The 18,832-nt window shown below is 38.5% G+C and overlaps 1 long non-coding RNA gene across 6 annotated transcripts in view; it reads left to right on the top strand.

Moving 5' to 3' along the window:
- The window catches only part of LOC310761459, a 228,222-nt gene that overhangs the window by 138,754 nt on the left and 70,636 nt on the right, over positions 1 to 18,832 (top strand). For all 6 annotated transcript variants that reach the window (XR_014547501.1, XR_014547502.1, XR_014547503.1 and 3 more), the window contains one exon: positions 2,862 to 2,925. This is a non-coding gene — a long non-coding RNA (uncharacterized lncRNA). The remainder of the gene's footprint in view (positions 1 to 2,861; positions 2,926 to 18,832) is intronic.

Raw genomic sequence — 18,832 nt, 5'->3', positions numbered from 1 at the left:
TGCATTCCTATATTCGCTTGCTTCAGAGTCCCACTGAACTCAATTGGGCTTCCTCCTAAGAAGGCACACAGAGGATTACATTTTGACTGTTGAAAATAGGAGAAAAGAAAATGGAGGAAGCCTAGGAAAAAATATGCATAGCGAGAAAAATAATGACAGGAGGATTTTGATTAAAGATTCAAGAATAGTTTTTATAACTACAAGTCTGACAATTAGCTGTTGAAATCAAATGTTGAAAATCAAATATGTATAATCTACCCCTTCCTCCAGTCTTAGTTTTTGTTTCCCTCTTAGGGTTGTCAGATCACAGGGTCGCAGAGGCAACAGAAGTCTCTCAGTTGGCTGGATTTCCCTTTTATACAGCAGCCATGTCTCTTTCTAGATCTACTAATCCTAGGCTCCTTTGCCTTCTGTCCCTAAGTCCTTCAAACCTCCCTTAGGGTGCAATCCTATCTCCACTTACCTAGGAGGAAGCCTCATTACTCGATGGAATTTACTTGTGAGTCAACATACATAAGAGTACATTATTCATTGATCTTTCCTCTTCCTTCATGTCCATACCAACAATCTGAGGTTTTAGCCCAGTCCTACTTTCTCATCAGCTCCCTTATTTCTTTGTCGCTACCACATTTGTCCCTTCCTCAAGTCTTTACCTTTCCACATTTCATTTAGTCAGCCTCTCAGCTAGCCACCTGATCACTCTTTTAGCTGTCCTCATACCACCTCTCTGACCTTAAGTGCTACAAGGCTTCTTCAGATCTCATTTTTATCCATTTTGTGTCTCCCTTCCTTCTCTTTCGATTATTCTCTCTTCAGGTTCTTGTTTCTCAGCCCATGTCTCACTTGCTCCCATGCTCCATCCTCCTTAGAATTCACACATCCTGGGCTTTCTTTCTAAAGTACAGCCCACTCCTGTCATTTCTTTAGGGCAAGGTTAAATCCTATAGTGCCTGACCTTGGTCATACTTGCTGGAACAAGTATAAGCCCAACAACCACTGAAAGGTCACTGCTTCCCCATCCCTGTAGTAGCAAAACTGATGACTTTATTTTCCTTCACTGAAGCTGAGCTGGGTGGAAACTACACACATATAAAAACCGTTCTGAAAATGTTTTGGTTTTTTTAAGCGTTTTTAAAAATACACTGAATTTTCCATAAGGCTCACCATCGCCATCTAGTGTCAAATTGTATATTGCACTTAAAACATTTTATTTGTGGCTGTATAGCTGAGTCCCTGAACTACAAACATTGTAATAACTTTGGGTCAAACTACGCACTACATTCAGTGCTTTTCTTTTTTGCATTTAACATGATTGTTTGATAGAAAACAAACAAAATAGGTGTAGGGACTTTGGAAGACGGCAAGTGGTTTAACCCTTTCCTTTCTCACCATGACTCCACTGAAAATCCCAATGGGAGCAAATGGCAGGAGAGGGGATTTTTGTTGAGACTGTGGCAAGCAGGGAAGCCAACCTTTCCTGCAACAGTCCCAATCAGGCATGGCTACACCTACTGGTTTGTTGCTGTTAAGATGAATTGCAAAAATACATGTAATGCCAAATGTAGTTATAAACTTCATAAGCATTTCATTCCATCATTGTAGCTCAGCCAGATGGAACTGGAAGGTTCTCTGACACAAGTACAGTACAATATTGAAGCTTAGCCAGTCCATGACAGAGGTGTTGCTATGGCATGGCCAGTGCACTCCAGCCTGTCAGCATCTCCACAGCTCCTTTTCCTGTTAAGGACTTACTTTTCAGCTCCTCCTCACCCCATGTAAAATGATGGATGAAATCAGACTTAAATTTAGTGTTAATTCACCACAGGGCTTACTTGTTTTCAGTTCACATCCTTCTTAGGGTAAAATTTGAAATTCTAAATTGCAAAAAGCATTTGTTTTCCATTGGTATTACTTTCAAGTAATATTTTATCTTAAGAAAGTTCATAGCTGTATACTTCAGCTGTAAGTTTTTGGCTTGTATATCACAAACTGTATACATCTGTGTCTAGCCCTCCTTCCACACATTATCTGCATGTTCATGCTGATCCGAGTAGGAATCACAACACACACAGAGGCAGTCTTTCATGCCATACATACATAACTGGATGAGGAGCCAGATGCATATGTGTTTATTAATGAATTAATTTAAAATACTGGTTAATGCCAATATGACTTCTAAGAAGTTTCCAAAACATGCATGCCAATTGTATGACATTGGTAACAATACAGAATAGTTAAAATGAGAACTTAATTAAAATACATTAAAATAGTCCAATTAAAACATTAAAATGTAAGCATCCATCAAAAAATATGCAATGAAATATTTCCCTTAGAAACAGCACAGAAATTTTAAAAGGAGACTTGGGTCAAGAGGTCAAGGGAAAGTGAGGGGGTTGCCAGTTCAGATGGGTCCTCTCATATTAGCAGGAGGTACTTTCCACAACACTGGTGCCACCAGTAAAAAACGCCTGCTTCCATGTCCCCACAGGCCATTCCCCAACCTTATATTATATTTTTGACCTTCACTCGTGTTTCCACTCTTATGTAACCCAAACAGCAGCATCTACATGCAGCAGATTTGGAGTATATACAAAGTTTGCAAAAGCACATAATAATTTTAAGCAGAACAATCCATAAGCCAGCCACCCATGTCCCAAAGGAGGACTGGCCCTAACTTGCCTTCAGGTGTGCTACTAGCTACCACATAGACTTAAATCATAACAAAGTCTTGATTTCCTATTAACATATCAAAGCACATTAAATAGGTTGTTTTACAATGAAGTGCTGGATTATATTCACAGAAGTTTGCTGAATGAGTTATTTGGTGACTCTGCTTACCTGAATTCATTTCACTTCTTTAGATGTCTGGGTGCCTTGAAGACATTTTTTAAAAGAGCTAGATTTCTGCCATTTCAGAAACTGGAGGTAAGCTCATAATACCTTTATTTTAAAGTATAAATACAATAAAAGTATATGTGGAGTGGTGGCAACTTCACACTATGTTGTCCTCAGACAAGTCACATTCAGTGGGCTTTTTAGACTGCACAGTGAAGGGCCTGCTAATGGGGAAGCCTCTCATGATCTCTGGCCTTCTTGCTAAGCTAGCTAGTTATTGAGATCAACTATTCTGGTATCAGAGTGGAGTCTGGAAGTGAAGCCTGCTGTGCAAGAGAAAGGAGCTAAGAGCAGACCCAGAACTTTTGTTTGTTTGTTTCTTTGTTTGCATTTTTTAATCCCACCTTTCATTCATCTTGTACCCAAGCTGGTGTACAAATGTTTCCCAGACAGTCGTGCATCCAGGCATTGACCATACGCAAAACTGCTTAGCTTCAACGAGATGGTGGCCTCCTGTGCCTTCAGACCATATCTGTGATGTGGCACCAGCAAACAGAGCCCAGTGGTTTTGGTGGTCTAGGAATCGGGCCTAATGGCATTTCATACCCTCCAACATTTATCCAATGAAAATAGGGATGTCCCATTTCATGATAATAATTTTACTATTTACACCCCATACATCTTACTGGATTGCCTCAGCCACTCTGGGCAGCTTCCAACATCTATAAAAACATTAAACATTAAAAAAAAAATCCCTATACAGGATTGCCTTCAGATGGCTCAGGGGTCGGATAACTCCATACCCTCCAACATTTATTCAGTGAAAATAGGGACATCCTAAGGAAAAGTGAGACATTCTGAGATCAAATCAGAAATCAGGATGGCTTCTCTAAAACAAGGACATCCTTGGAAAATAGGGACAGTTGGAGGGTCTGGTATTTACTTAATTATTTAGGAATTTATAAGTCAAACTTGCATACAAAATATAACAAGGCAGAATACAACATATAAAAACAAGTCTGAGCCAGATTTGGCTGCTGGTTAGCTACCAAGCCAATTTTTAAGGTGTTAGTTTTGGTCTGTGAAGCCTTACACAGCTCTGGTAGTGACCCTATCATGGCCTAGTTTACATGTAGTTATGGTAGTACAGTCATACCTCAGGTTGAAGTAGCTTCGGGTTGAGCATTTTCGGGTTGCGTTCCGCAGAGACCTGGAAGTAACAGAGCGCATTACTTCCGGGTTTTGCAGCTCGCGCATGTGCAGACGCTCAAATTGACGTCATGCGCGGAAGCGGCGAATCGCGACCCGTGCACGCGTAGATGCGCAGACACGGGTTGCGTTCGCTTCAGGATGCGAACGGGGTTCCGGAACGGATCCCGTTTGCATCCAAAGGTACCACTGTATTCATAAAGGCACATACAAGTGCTATATGCATACCATACTATTTTATTGTATTAATTTTCAGGAGCTAGACTGAAGAACTTCCTTGCTATCTTTTGGCTTGCTGATGTTTATAGCTGTTATTTTGGATATGCTGATATTAGTTTTCATAACCATGATGAGTATGCAATATACATCTAAAATTGTCAATTCTCATATGTTTTAAATTTTGGCATCATCACAGAAGTCTTGAATTGATGTCTGTAGGCTGGGATGTGTCACATTCAAGGTTCACAGACCCATTATGGTGATGAAATATTTCCATATGTAGTTGAAACTGTAACTCATTAATATTCAATAAAATAAAATAAAATACTATAAATGTACCACATGCTTGATTTAAGGTTAGCTATGAGTGCATAGCTTGATCTACATTAGCTAGTCATGCTCCAGAAACAGTTCTGAAGGTTAAAATCAATTTTGTCTTGCTACAGTTTCAAACACAAAGAATACCATTGTTTTCTTCACATGTGGCAACCATTTGCGTTTATATTAAGTTGAAGTGACTGCCATCTAGTGGCCCAAAGAAATTTCAGTCACTGCAACTGAAAACAGCAGTAAGACCTCACAGACATCAGTTCTCATACAGAATGTGAGAGATACTGTGTGTCATCTGGCTGATCTTGGAAGAATACCGTTGTGCTCTAATCATGCAGGTTATTTCCTTACTATACAATGCATGTTGTGTTTTACAGCCATAGACCTATTGCTTACATGCTTATTCTTTAAGTTCTACTGTAGTGACTATGATGGCTACACTTCTCAATATGTTCCTTTGGCGTAAAGAGATCTTTTTGGAATAATGTGAAATTGTCTTCAAAAGAGTGAAATTTCTCAGAAGACAACTAACAGCAATCTAGTTTTCATTATTCCAAAATATATTTCCTTTTCCTCTACATAGTGGCCCCAGAATGGGCTACATTCCTGCAAAAATCTGTGTGTAAACACACACACACCTTCATCACAAAATATATTTCTGGAAGATATTTCTGCTAGGAAAGGGATTTGATGTGCTGATGTGTTATGAGAGAAATTCCCATGAAAGCAGAAGGAAGCTTCATTTAAAAAACAACAACTGCAAACTGTGGAAGGAAAAGAGATGAGAAGGTGAAAGGCAAGGGCTTATGGAAGAAATTAAGAAAATGAAGTTTGTTTTTAATATAGCCTGGTGTGTTAGATTCAGACTACAAAAAGCAGCTAGTGTGGTTACAGTTATATAGAGTGTCCGGCCTGCAGGGCATAATAAATGGAACTCTTATTTATAGTTTATGTCAAAGAAAGGAACCCAAAGATGCAAAGCCAAAAGAAACACTGCTCTTCTGCTAAAGTTCGATTTAGGAGTTGATATTATCCATGGATAATGGATGTTGTTAAAGAATCATATAAGGATACCTATAATATCTACTTAGCTGTATGTCTAATTGAGTTCAATGGGACTTACTCCCAGGCATGTGAATATTGTATCATAGCCTTAGAACACACACATCAATACCAGAAGCCAGATGGATATTTAAGAACATAAGATGATCCCTTCTGCCCATCTAGACCAGCATTCTGTTCTCACAGGGGTCAGCCAAATGCCCAAGGGAAGCCTGCAAGCAGGACTGTACTCTCTCCACTTGTGATTCCCAGCAACTGCTATTCAGAGGCATATTACCTTGATAGTGGACATGCTAGGTAGCCATCATGGCTAGTAGCCATTGAAAGCCTTAGGCTGCATCAATACTTCTGGGTTGCGCAGCTCAGTGAGAGAGCAATTGCTTTGCATCCAAGAAGTCCTAGGCTCACTCCCTGGCATCTCCAGTCAGCACTGCGAAAGACATGGGCAGCTGCTACCAGTAAGCATAGATCAAGGATGACTAATTCATAGCCCTCCAGATGATGCTGGACTTATAAATCCCATCATCCTATTGACCTATTTGGTTCACTTGGAAACTTGAGTTTTGAAAAGTCACAAAGGGAAGGGGCATAGTTGTTTGCCCTGACCTCCTTATCCTGTTTCTGAACTTGCTCAGTTGCTTTACTCACATGATACATTGATGCATTGTCACTAGGACTTTCTGGGGAGTGGGCTCCCACATATTTTGTTCCACATTTCTAGCACTGGCCACTTTTTCCCAGGTTCTGTTGCAGCCAGTTAGAGCAGAAGGAGCTCATCTGAAAAACACAGGTAGTAAATAATAGTAAGTAGGGATTTGAAAGAGGGAGGGACTTTAAAAAGTTTAGCTCCCTTAGAAATGTTTTTTTTGGGGGAGGGGGGGTTCAGACAGTGGGTGGAGATGAAGTGGGTATTAACTTCCTGTGAAGATTTTCTTTTAAAATTGAAACTCACTTTTAACTGATTTAATACTGAACTGAAATCTGAAACTTGGACTTTGTCAGAGGCCTATGTTATTGGGCATGTTTGCTGTGACTTGTCGGAGTCAGAGATAAACAACACCTGGAAGGCCACAGGTGTTTAACCCAACCTTGGTGTAGGTAATATTGACATAGAAGGACTTATGATGTGACTCGGTATAAGATGACTTCTGTTTGATTGGGAACAAGATTGAAATATTAGTTACAGCAAATTATTGATGGCATGTTGTACCAAATTTCTTGTGACAAGTTCCTTAATGTTGTAGTAAATGTGCAGTGATGTTAGTTTGGAAAGTTTCCTTCAGACTCTGCCGTTTCACAATTGTATTAAAGTCCTTTCCCTCTTCTGAAAATGTATTAAATTATATTTTAGGGAATGCTTAATTTGGTACATTATCTAGAGAGTACAGGTTCATGCCCTGTGTCTGCAACAGACTGATTTCCAGAGAGAACCTGTGTCAGGTGATTCAACAGTCTACTTTATAAATTGGCTAACTGAATTGCTCGGTCAGGCAGCCACTCCTCTTGGACAATAAGACCTAGTGATCTATTTTATGAGATCCTTTCAAATGAAGTGTGAAAGACGAATATTATTTTTTCCAAGAAGAAGTTAAGCAAAATAAATGGAGGAGAATCACTTATCTGTTCTCCATCCAAGTAGTTTTCAGCAGAAGCAAAAACTACATTCCCAAATTCCATCAGCTTCATAATGTAAGACTACATCTCATCCATTTGAAAATGAATGTCATACTTTTACCCAAATACCTTTAAATTGCACAATTTGTCATCGAACTACATTGACTTGAAAGTAGTTAAAGGCTATGAAATGAATAGCTTTACTGGGGATTTGTTTGGATAGAAAAGCCATATGGATATAAAGTTTACATTTTAAGCATACTGAACCTTTTAGTAACTCCAGGATTATTTTTTCTGGCAAAAATGCAAATATGTGTGGCAATTTTATACCTCATTCATAGCTAACACTGACTACTCCTGCAACACCTGAAGAAGCACACCTAGGTTTGAATTGCTGGGAAAATGTGATATTCTAGCAGGAGAGATACTTCTAAAAGATCTCTGGATGTCCCACAGCAAAGAAGAATGGCAGGGCATTCCTCAAGGGGGAAAGTTGTTGATCTGGCACATCCTGACATTGTTTAAAGGTAAAGGGACCCCTGACCGACTCTGACCGACTCTGGGGTTGCGGCGCTCATCTCGCTTTACTGGCCGAGGGAGCCAGCGTACAGCTTCCAGGTCATGTGGCCAGCATGACCAAGCCGCTTCTGGTGAACCAGAGCATTGCACGGAAATGCTGTTTACTGTGAAGTAAAATTCTATGCACTAGGAAGCCTCACTAAGCTTGATTAGTAAGTGTTACTAGGCTCCAGTCTCATGCTTGCTTATTTCACAAGACATCTAGGATTGTGTAGTTTTATGATTGTACATTAGAAGTCATATCTGGTCATTAGGTCATAGCTTTTAACAATCATTTGTTTCTTCATACATCTGTCCCACAATCTCCAGATCATCACAGCATCATCTGAATTAAAATGCAACATTATTTATAGCTATAAAAAAGAGAAAAGAGAAGCAATTAATATGTGGAATTACATTTTTATTTGGGAATACTGTACAAGTGAAATATTAGTTCAGGATATGCAATAAAATAGCATGAAATGAACTCCCTCATCCTTTAAAAAAAAATTATAAAAAGAAGCACTGAACAAGTTTTTAGTTCTGTTAATATCTCCACAATTTAAGAAACCAGATTTTTAGTTATTATGGTCATGATAGCTCTAAGATTTTTTTCCATGTGGTTTTAAATTACTTTTTTAACTGAATACATCTGTTGAAAAATACTGTGCTTTCATTTAAAAACTAGTTGAAAAATCAAGCAGAATTATTGGGATGTTACCCAGAGTTTAGGAACACAGAGAAGTACAACAAGAAATATCATATCATGCTGAATAATCCTTGGGTTGTCTCCCAAAAAGGAATCACTATAATTTGGTTCTGCCTAGCTGATACTCATTACAAATTTTAAACAAGATATTGAAAGTTGGAAAAGAACAGGAACATTTCCTCTCCTCAAATGACTTGTCTGTTTTATTTGTTTTTTTGTTTTTACCCATCCCAATCCTTTGGGACGGAACAGGCAACAAATAGAAAGAACTTTCCAGTCCTAATTGAAATATGCCTATAACTATAAAGTGCATTTTTATTTCAACAGAATTTCATCCTACTTTTTTATCATAGACCTTTCCTATATTGTTGCTCTGACTAATACAGCAACCTATTCCTCTATGAAAATACACAGTAGTTCTGATACATACAGGCTATTACTGTATCTTCCATTCCCAGCTGTGGTAAAAATCCAATGCCTATTCAGGCTTTTTGTTTGCACAATGAGAATCATGTGGGGGGAAGTGGGGGTGAAAGTGGTGCTAGCCCCCATGTTTCCATCCTCATAACTGTTTGCAGGTCAGAGGCAAATATCTAGAGTGGAAAAGCTTTTCTACTCAGCTAGGCTCCCTGTGCAATTTAGAACCCTGGAACATCAGTATTCTAAATTGTATTGGAGGACTCCATAAATGGACATTATACTACCAACCTGGTGAAGGGCAAGGAATTAATTAGAATGCCTAAGCAGGGTTCTAGCAATGAGATTTTTATTATGTCACATTTCTTCCATGGCCTCTGCCTTGTGCAACACTAACTGTGCATCTTCACATTCATTAGTGATTAACTGCTGGTTCTTTTAAAGAGCACCATAACTTACTGCCATAAATTCAATGTTATCAAATTCTTCATTTTGTGGCTTGATTTCCATCTATATTAAATATCTCATACAGACCAATATCTACTTCCAAGAATTCAATTTTGGATGCTATCTTTGTTTCTTACACTGTAACTTAGGGGGAGCTAAGACAGAGAAAGTGCCTGACCTGTGCGTTCCCGCTCCCCCCCGCTTTTGAATTGGGTTCACACCTGGAACACCAATGAGGAAAGTGAGGAGCATTTTAGATACAGGTTGTGCCCCCTAAAAATGGGTCGCCATGTCAGATAGCATCTTACTGTGTCTCTGTAAAATCAAAGGTTCCAATATTTGTTGTAGAGGCTGTGGGACTACAGAGTCCATAGAAACTGTGGTCTCACACTTAAGATTCCCAAACAACTGCAGGAGAAGTTGCAAAGTGATATAAACCAGGGTCAGACACAACAAACCAATCTGATCAGCCAGAGATCAGCAAAAAAGCTGACTTAAGGTAGGGTAGGTCAAAGGCATCAAGCTCAGAGTTCTGTTGTATCAACAATTGCTGAGAATTGTTAGGAGACCCCTATTTCCTTTGCAGAGCTATGGTTCCTAGAGCTTCCTGGGAAGACAAATAGACTGTTAAATTACAGATTGTGAGGGGAATATGGTTCTCCTAACAACTCTCAACACCTTTAACAAACTATAGTTCCCATGATTCTTTGGGGGGGGAACAATGACTGTTTAAAATGGTATGATACTGTTTTGAATGCATAGTGCAGATGGGGCCAAATCAAGCACCAATTAAAATATAATAATTTTGCAAGCAGGAACGCAAACATTTTGATTAGGTGCTTTAAAATGCTTTCGGACTCCAAAGAAAGTGGACACACTCAACAGCCTGATCTACAAGGCCCTACAAATAGTAAGATCAAATGAGACCAACTGAGGACAGTGGGGCTAAATTAACTTGAACACTAGTATTGCAATTTTGAACCCCAGTACATTGGAATCTTAATTTTGAGCTCTAAAATGTCTGATTGATGGTGGGACAAAAATTAAATATCTCAAATTGTAGAGAAAATATGACTTTGATCATATTGACTGAATCCAGTTAATTTTACTGTAAAATTCATAATTCAAATAAAGTAACCTTTTTGTCGGAAAATAATTAATTTATACACATATAAACACTGACATATATTGTACACAATACTTGCCTCATTTCAGGTTCATTATTCTGGGTCCATAACTCTGGAGAATCCCAGGGGTGGAAGTTGATACTATACCCAACTCACCAATTTAAACAACAAAGGAAATAGGCTTGAGATAGATCTTTGCTCAGAGGAGCTTAACATTTGATTGACAGGAGTAAGGGACCCTTTTCTAGCATTCTATGAGGAGCAGTGTTTTGGGGAGATGCATGTCAGCGCACACACAACCTTTTCTTTTAAAATCTTTTTATATTCATATGTACCTCCCCAAATTTTCTTATAAAAATAATACAGTTTGGGGTTATGCAGGTTGTGAGCTGTCGTGTTAGTTGACATGCATTTTTATTTTCAGAAGATTAAGACTGTAACATTTTTGTTATATGTATAAAATTTGTAGTTATTTATTTCATCTACAAACAAGTCTGTTTTATTTTGTCAGTTTGCCCCCACCCCAAGAAGAGTCCCATCAGCAGAACATGTTTCTTTCTTTCTTTATTAAATTTTTATTAGATATTTCAACACAGTAATTTAAACAAAAATACATCACCCACATTGTTTCCCCCCCTCCTTTCCCCCCTCCCCCCTAAACAGAAAACCCAACACCCGCCCCCCCGGACTTCCCTCAGCTCCTTTCTCTGGTTTCTCAGCACATCTTTCTGTCTGTATATTGTAAAATTGTAAAGATCCTCAGATTATCTATCTACATATTACAATAAAGAGTTTGTGAATGTTTATTCAAAACCTGCCAAAGAGTCCAATTCATTTTGTTGCTTCTTTAAGTATTTCGTAAAAGGTTCCCATTCATCTTTAAAATCACAGTTGTCCTTGTCACGTAGTTTGTGTGTCAGTTTTGCCACAGTTCTTTCGTTGGGATTTCCTCATTCTTCCATCCTTGTGCTATTAAGACTCCTGCCACCATTGTCGCGTACATAGAAATATTTTTAAAATTTCTTTGGCAGGTCTTTTTCCACAATCTCTAATAAGAAAGCTTTGGGCTTTTTCACAAATGTTAAATGAAACATTTTCTTTAACTCATTATATATCATTTCCCAGAACATTTTAATTTTACTACAATCCCACCACATATGGTAAAAAGTCCCTTCTTTTTTCTTAAATTTCCAACACAAATTCGTGCCAGTTTTATACATTTTCCCTAATTGTACTGGTGTTATATACCATCTATACATCATTTTCATGTAATTTGCTTTCAATAAAGAACAGTCTGTAAATTTTAAGTCTATTTTCCATAAACTTTCCCAATCTTCCAACATAATGTTATGGCCTATGTCTTGCACCCATTTAAAGCAGAACATGTTTCTTACTTTAGAGCAGGGGTGGCTAACCAGGGGCTCTCCAGATTTTTGTTGCACTCAAACTCCCATCAGTCCCAATTAGCATAGCCTCTGGCTGGGGATGTTGGGAAATGTAGTCTAGCAACATCTGGAGAGCACCACATTGATTAGATCTGCTTAAGAGGCTATCTTACTATTGTGTTCATAACTACATGTTTTAAAAATCTGTTGTTTTTTTTAAAAAAACATTTAGGTTATTGAATTTGCTTATATAATAATTGTACTGCAGACCATATTTAAATTTCTGGGAGGCATTTGGCAAGTCTGTTTGCACATTAGTACAACATTCTCTAAGTTCTCACTCATGAATGTTGAGACTGTTTTCTATAATTTTGAAAGATGATTGAACTGGATTTCCAAGTTCCTAGTCCTACTGTATTTTTATAGCAACCTCTTCAAAATTGTCCTTGAGGTACCCCGTATTATGTAAGTATCTGTGGTCAATGCAACACAATCCTTGTCACATATATTTATCACGGCATCAGATTTGATGTGCATAAAGACCACCTCCACCCCTTTCCTTCCTATCAGTTCTCCACATTCCCATGGCTTATAAAAGTGGGATGCTCAGGTATGTCTTGTTTCATGTTGTGTTGCAGGTTCAAAAGGAGGAAGAGGAGACATACAAAAGGGGAGATATTTAAAATATACTTCCTGTCCTTCCATTATAATAGTAGCTAGCTGCCAAGAAAATTTTGTTTGTTTACTGCTTGACTGTGGCTAATCTATATTTGAATCATTTTATTGGCTTCCCTTCCCCTTTGGCCGTAGAGACTAAAGGCAGATGCAGAGGCAGTAACTAGGATTCAGTGGGTGATACTTTTTATTAGATCAGCATCACATCTTACTGAAAGGACATCATGGACTGCTCAGCTGACACAAAACCCCACATATACACTATTCAAAAGAATATAAGCCTCATCACCCCCCTCCCCTCCAACCTTATACTATACTCAACACTAATGTCTACAACAAATGTAACTGATTTGTAAGAAAGACTGTGCAACCTGAAAAAAATAGAGAAGGCATGTACTTTTGTAAACCAAGAAAATCTTTAATAAAGATAAATTTAAAAAACAACAACGGCAAGGTTAGGTAGCTTCCACAATATGTCTATCAAATAACCAATCATATTGCTACTAGTTTATGTAATGGTCTTACAAGGGGAGTATTATTTTGTTGCCTGGGCAATTTAGGAATGTGCTCCCTCACTTCTGGTGCTGTGCCTGTGAAGCCACCAAAGTACTGACCAATGAAACCACTGCAGTCTGGGAAATGAGGGGATGTGCCCTTGTTTTTCCTAGGTGTTTCACCTTCTCTTGCCATGCATGATGTGCTCCTTGCACAAGGGGTGAATGCTTTGTAGCTCTACACAAAGTATGGCCTAAATGCAAACTCAGGAGTTGCTTTAGCTCAGTCTTAACAGCTACAGTTATTTTTATTTTTCATTTGTGAGCTTTCAGGTAGTATTACTGACAATTAAAGGAAATGGCCATAACTGAGTGGTAGGCTCTATCCCTGACATCTCCAGGTAGGCCTGGGAATGTCTTCCTTCTGAAAACTTGGAGAGCCATTGCCCATTAGGGTGGACGATACTAAGGTAGATGGACCAATGGTCTGCCTCATTATAAGGCAGTGTCCTATGTTGTTGCAATCCTGAAGATGTCAAAAGAAACAAGTCACCACTTCCAGTTTATGCATCATTTTATCAAGTTCAAAAGATGAGTCTAGGGAGAAAAATGAAACTTCTTCAGTTTCTTTCAGTTTTGATGGTGAAGATTTCTTCTCTCTCTCTCTTTCTAAGTATATGTTGACTTTCTAGACTAAAACTATTTTAAAATTCAACATAGCACAAGTCAAAGGGACATATGTTAGAAGACTAATGGGTTCTTTAAACTTTGCAAGGAAAGCATTTAGTTTTAAATTCTCGGTTTTAGTTTCACAAGCCTCATTATGTAAAGCAAATATTGAAATGCCTGTTAGGCTGCAATCCTAAACATCCTTTACCAGTGAGTAATTTCCATTGAACTCAGTGGGCCTTATCTCTGAATAAACATGCTTAAGAGTGTGCTGTCTGTCTTTCATGTTTTTTCAAAAGTATATATAATAACATTAGTTCTTAAATTATGCAATATTGACACTATGAAAAGAAAGTTTTGGCAATATTACCGTATATCTTGTTGGTGATGATAGCTTCATATAAGCAATCTGTGAGGTGAAAATTGCAGTTATATCAACAAACTATGTAATGTAAATTTACTCTCAAACTATTTCTGAAGCACATTACCTTTATTGTCTACTATCCTTATGTATATGCTCAATGGCCAGTGTCAAAAAGCATCAAGAACTTTGCTGAAAAGTAGTCTGGAGCACTATATATTTTTATGTGAATGAGTCTTCAGCTCATCAACTCCCTCTCCATTGTCAGCTACCCAAATCTTGGAAGCTTTTGTTTTTATTTTTAACTAACTACTGTTTCACATTGCATGCGAACCCAGACCACTGACCACAGTTTAGAGTTCGGACATAACATGAAATTGCAGTTTCCTGTGTTATTACGGCGGGGCAAGATGTTCCAGAAGATATTGGGGCCCTGAGATATAAAGAGATTTATATCAAAACCAGCACTCTGAATTGGGCTTAGAAGCAGTGTTAGTTTTTTATTATCATCAGGGGGTACTCAGGGGCACGCAGTACTGGCACCTCTTTTGCTGTTGTTAAAAAGTGTGGCACTTACTGTAACAACTTCATGGTGAGTACCGGCACCTATTTTTCTAAAACAAAATAAAAAATAAAAGTGTACAGTCAGCCAATGTAGGTGTAACAGATTTGGTATTCCATGATGTGTCCATCTCAAACCTGTCAACAGTTAGTCAACTGCTCTAAATGAAGCTTCCGAACTATTTTCAAAGGCCAGTCTCATGTACAGCACAGAGTGAATATATTGACCAAAGAGAGAGATGTATAAGCACTGGGATTCTGGCAGATGGCCCAGGTGCCTTTTCCTCTGTGACAGTGCAGCAGTTATCAGGCAGAGGAGCTATTGGTCTGATCTTTCTTGTGCTACAGAACAATCCAGATAGTGTCCAGAAAGAAGTATAGTAGTTAATCTGGCCAGCAAGGCCAAGAACTAAGAAGCCAAAAGGAGCCTGGTTAACCATACATCAACATAAAAAGTAGGTGCCCTAGAGGTATCTTTGTCTTGTCTTGCTTCACTTGGGCTACTGCTGTCTGGGAACCTGTACAGAAGTGCATATCATGCTTCTGGCCCTTCAAACGTAGGGTTGTTGTCCTTGTGATCTGTTTTCTTGCCTACCTTATACTGTCTTCCTCTGACCACCTGGACTGTTATTTCTGGAAACTGATTTGTACTCATTCCGGATTGCAGCATTCACCTCTGATACTCATCATGGACTGTTTTCAGGTTTGGTTCTGTGTTCCCCAGCAGGCTGCTTGACCTGATCAAGTAGTCCACAGCAAACGTTTAGCAAGTATAAAACTTTAAAAAACCCACTGGCTTTGTAATTTATGCTGTTTGACGGTAATCAACAAAAGTATCAGTATCATTTTATTTATTAGTCGCATTACTCATAAAATGACTCAAAGTAACTTATAACACACAGTCAATAAAAACCTAAAAACAACAACACATCTATACAAATATAAGATAGGTCTAGTAGATCCTGCTCCACCAGAAGATGCCACAAAGATTTTTAAAACTTCCAAACTAAGGACCAAAGGCCTGGGTGAAAAGGAAAGTTTTTGCCTGGACCTCAGAATAACTATTTCAGGGCCTGAAATTGGCTCATATTGTGAGAGGTGGTCCTTGAGTTTTAGGGGTCCTGAAGCCTTGAGGTATAAGGGTCCTATAAGGCTTCATAGGTCAAAACAATCACTCTGAATTGAGCTGGAAATGAATTATTAGCCAGTGTAGTCAGGCTAGGGGTAGTTTTATGTGCTCAGACTGTCTTGCCCCAGTGAGCACCCTGGCTGTTGATTTCTGTACCTTCTACAGCTTCTGACCAGTGATCTAACCTAGAGGTTATCAGAGCATAGGCAACAAAAGTTGGGCCATCCTTGTCCAAATAGCATAGCTGGGCCACGAGTCAAGCAGATATCTTCCAAACCTGTCTGCAGTTATTGGACTTTTCTTCTAGGAACCCTTAATAAATTCCCAGTGAACCTCAGGAGTGGTAAAGATCTAGGTTCAATTGGAGATGAGATATATTACTATTGAAGTTCAACCATGTCATAACACATATGTTTTGTTTTGAGGTGGACTACAGAATGCGCACCACTCAACATCAGAATTCATTTGTGTTGCATCCCTGGTATGCCAGGCTTTGGAACTTGCCTTCTTGTCCTAAAGATCGCCAGTGTTCACTGGCAACCCTTCTTCTTCACTGGAAGTTTCAACAATCACATAAGCTCATCTATTTTATTGCACTGGGGGAGAGGAAGTGGTTAAACATAATGACTGCTATATGACAAAACCAAACAAGGAACATATTTTAACATGATAGAGTGCCGTGCAGAGTCATCACAGCCATGGTGCATAGCTCAAAGCCGGAAAGCAAACAGCTGCTGTAGCCTGATTTGAGTTAAAATAGTGTCAGTGTTTAGTCTGGCGCACTGCTTCAGGAGAGATTGGCAGCTGGGTCAAACAAAGTCATTCCATTGGCTCCTTTCCCAGTAAGCTTCTGCTAGCATTTAGGTGCCTGTGCAGCAGCCTAGGCCCTTTTCTCAGGGATAGCCTAACATCTAACCGCACCCTCTTTACTCTTTTTGTTTTTGGTGCTTTTTTGAGAAAAAAAAGGCCTTTCCCTCTTTAAGATAAATTCAGCATTATGCAATCTGCCAACATTTGTGTATTAAGAATGCGTTCTGTCTTGAAAGCTGATGTATCCTGCTCTCAACGTGTGGTGCAGAAAGAAGTTTGTTACCGTGCTGGATTAATAAAAGGGGCCTTTATGGGTTGTGAAAGAATATCTGTGTGCTTAGGCAGGAAACTTTTTGATCCACAGAAAAGCCAGACGACATCTAGGTAAGGCTGAATATCAAATCTGCTTTTATGAGAAACAGTGCAGTGAGTTCTCAGTTAATTGCAATTGCTTAAAACTGCCTTGCTTGCATGTACGTTTTTTTTTTCTAAATAAGAGAGATTCTTGCACCGTAACTGTTTTGCTCTGTCTGAAAAGCTGGCAAAATGCTGCACTACTCCATTTAGTTTCCAAGTTTATAAAATCTGTGTGTGTAAAGCTGTACCTGTTTAGAAAACGATTTCATAGCCATGGATGTGGAAAGAGAAAGTTCAGCTATCCCATAAAAATACTTTCAAGAAGTCCTACAGTTTGGGAAGAGTTACAAAGAGTGTTTTTCAACTTTTGCAGAATATCTCGACGATAATTTAAAAGCTGTTCAGTATGGCTTTGCACTAATAGGGTTTGAATTACTAAAAAGTTTAATGTAGCTCTGGGGGGAATATTAAGTAAGTTGTCTTTGTCTCCTAGATTTTAATTTTTGTTGTTGCTTTAGCCTGTTGGGTCACATTTTTTGTTAGCGCTGAAGGCTGCCATGAATTGGTAATGAGGGCCCCTTTTGCACATGATTTTGGCACATGGCCAAAATCAACTTCCCAATGGAGAGCTTTCTCTAAAAGAACCTGGAGCATTTTTCTTTCTTTTTTTGTGACGAGGAATCACTCTGAAAGCTGCCATAACCAGTTGTGTAGGCATGTCAAAATGACTTTATACAGTGGACGTGAAACATTCCTTTTCAGTCTGGTTTCTTTTTTCCTAGTATGCAAAGATGTTGGAATTATCATTTTAACGTTTCTTTTAGCTTGCTCACCATTCAGAATAGGGTTTCACTGAGTTCAATCGTACGCTTATGCTCACCAGAAAATCAATACAAGCTGAACTGTCTCATTTTAGTTTACAGTGATAACCTATGCCTTAAAACACGCCAGGATAAAGAGCAGAGGAATTCTTTAAACTCTTCAATTCATTAAAGGTATATGAAGAGTAAGTAACTTTTTAAAGAAGTTTCTCTTCAAAGTTTAAGATGATGTTTAAGAAAAGCTTTTTGAAAAATATAATGTATTTTTGAAGAAAAGAAAGTTTAGAAGTCTTTGTATCTTGGGGAGGGAGAGCTTTGGGAATTTTTGACTGTGCCTCTAATTTTGGAACTAGCAGGCTCTTTGCTAAATCCATGCATTGTTTATTAATAGAAAATGGCAAATACTGTAGGATTGTCATCTTCACATTACTTCAGATTAATTCCTGTTGTGCTAGTCTACAATAAGTGGTTTGTGAAATTCAGCATAAGTATTAGTAAAGAATTGAAAAGTTGAGACATCTGTTTTGCTTACTTTTATAATCAGTGTTGATAGTGTATATGAATGCATTGTACACATGTATTTGTTGGTGTGCGTGCTCATCTGTTTCTAATAATGCAATATAGTGGTTGAAAACTAAGCACCTGGAACAGCTTGAGATGTTTTATAAAACCTCGAGGGTCTGCAAATTCCTGTCAGTTCACCACGAGTGGTGGTTGTTCAGTATTATATAGCTGTGGTCCGAATTATGATACTGTAAACTGTTTCCTAAGTGCAATATTTAAAGTGTAGTATATGGTTTTTACAGCGATGAAAACACCCAGTATTAAAATATGTTGAAGTAATGGATTCATGGTGTTAATAAAGCACATAAAATATATAAGCTTTAGTATATCTCACTGGGGAATTTTTAAAAGTTGCTAAATGGCAGGAGGGGTGGGGGTGGGGTTACTGTTGAACTTTTTTTTTCAGAAACTTGTACCCTAAACAACCAATGGAAGGTATAAAATAAACCAATGGAAGTTTATAAAAATGAGCATTTAAT

Source organism: Podarcis filfolensis (assembly GCF_964270895.1).
Source record: "Podarcis filfolensis genome assembly, chromosome: 4".
Taxonomy (NCBI): Eukaryota; Metazoa; Chordata; class Lepidosauria; order Squamata; family Lacertidae; genus Podarcis; species Podarcis filfolensis.
The sequence above is the reverse complement of the archived record's forward strand: the minus strand, read 5'-3'. Positions and strand labels throughout refer to the sequence as shown.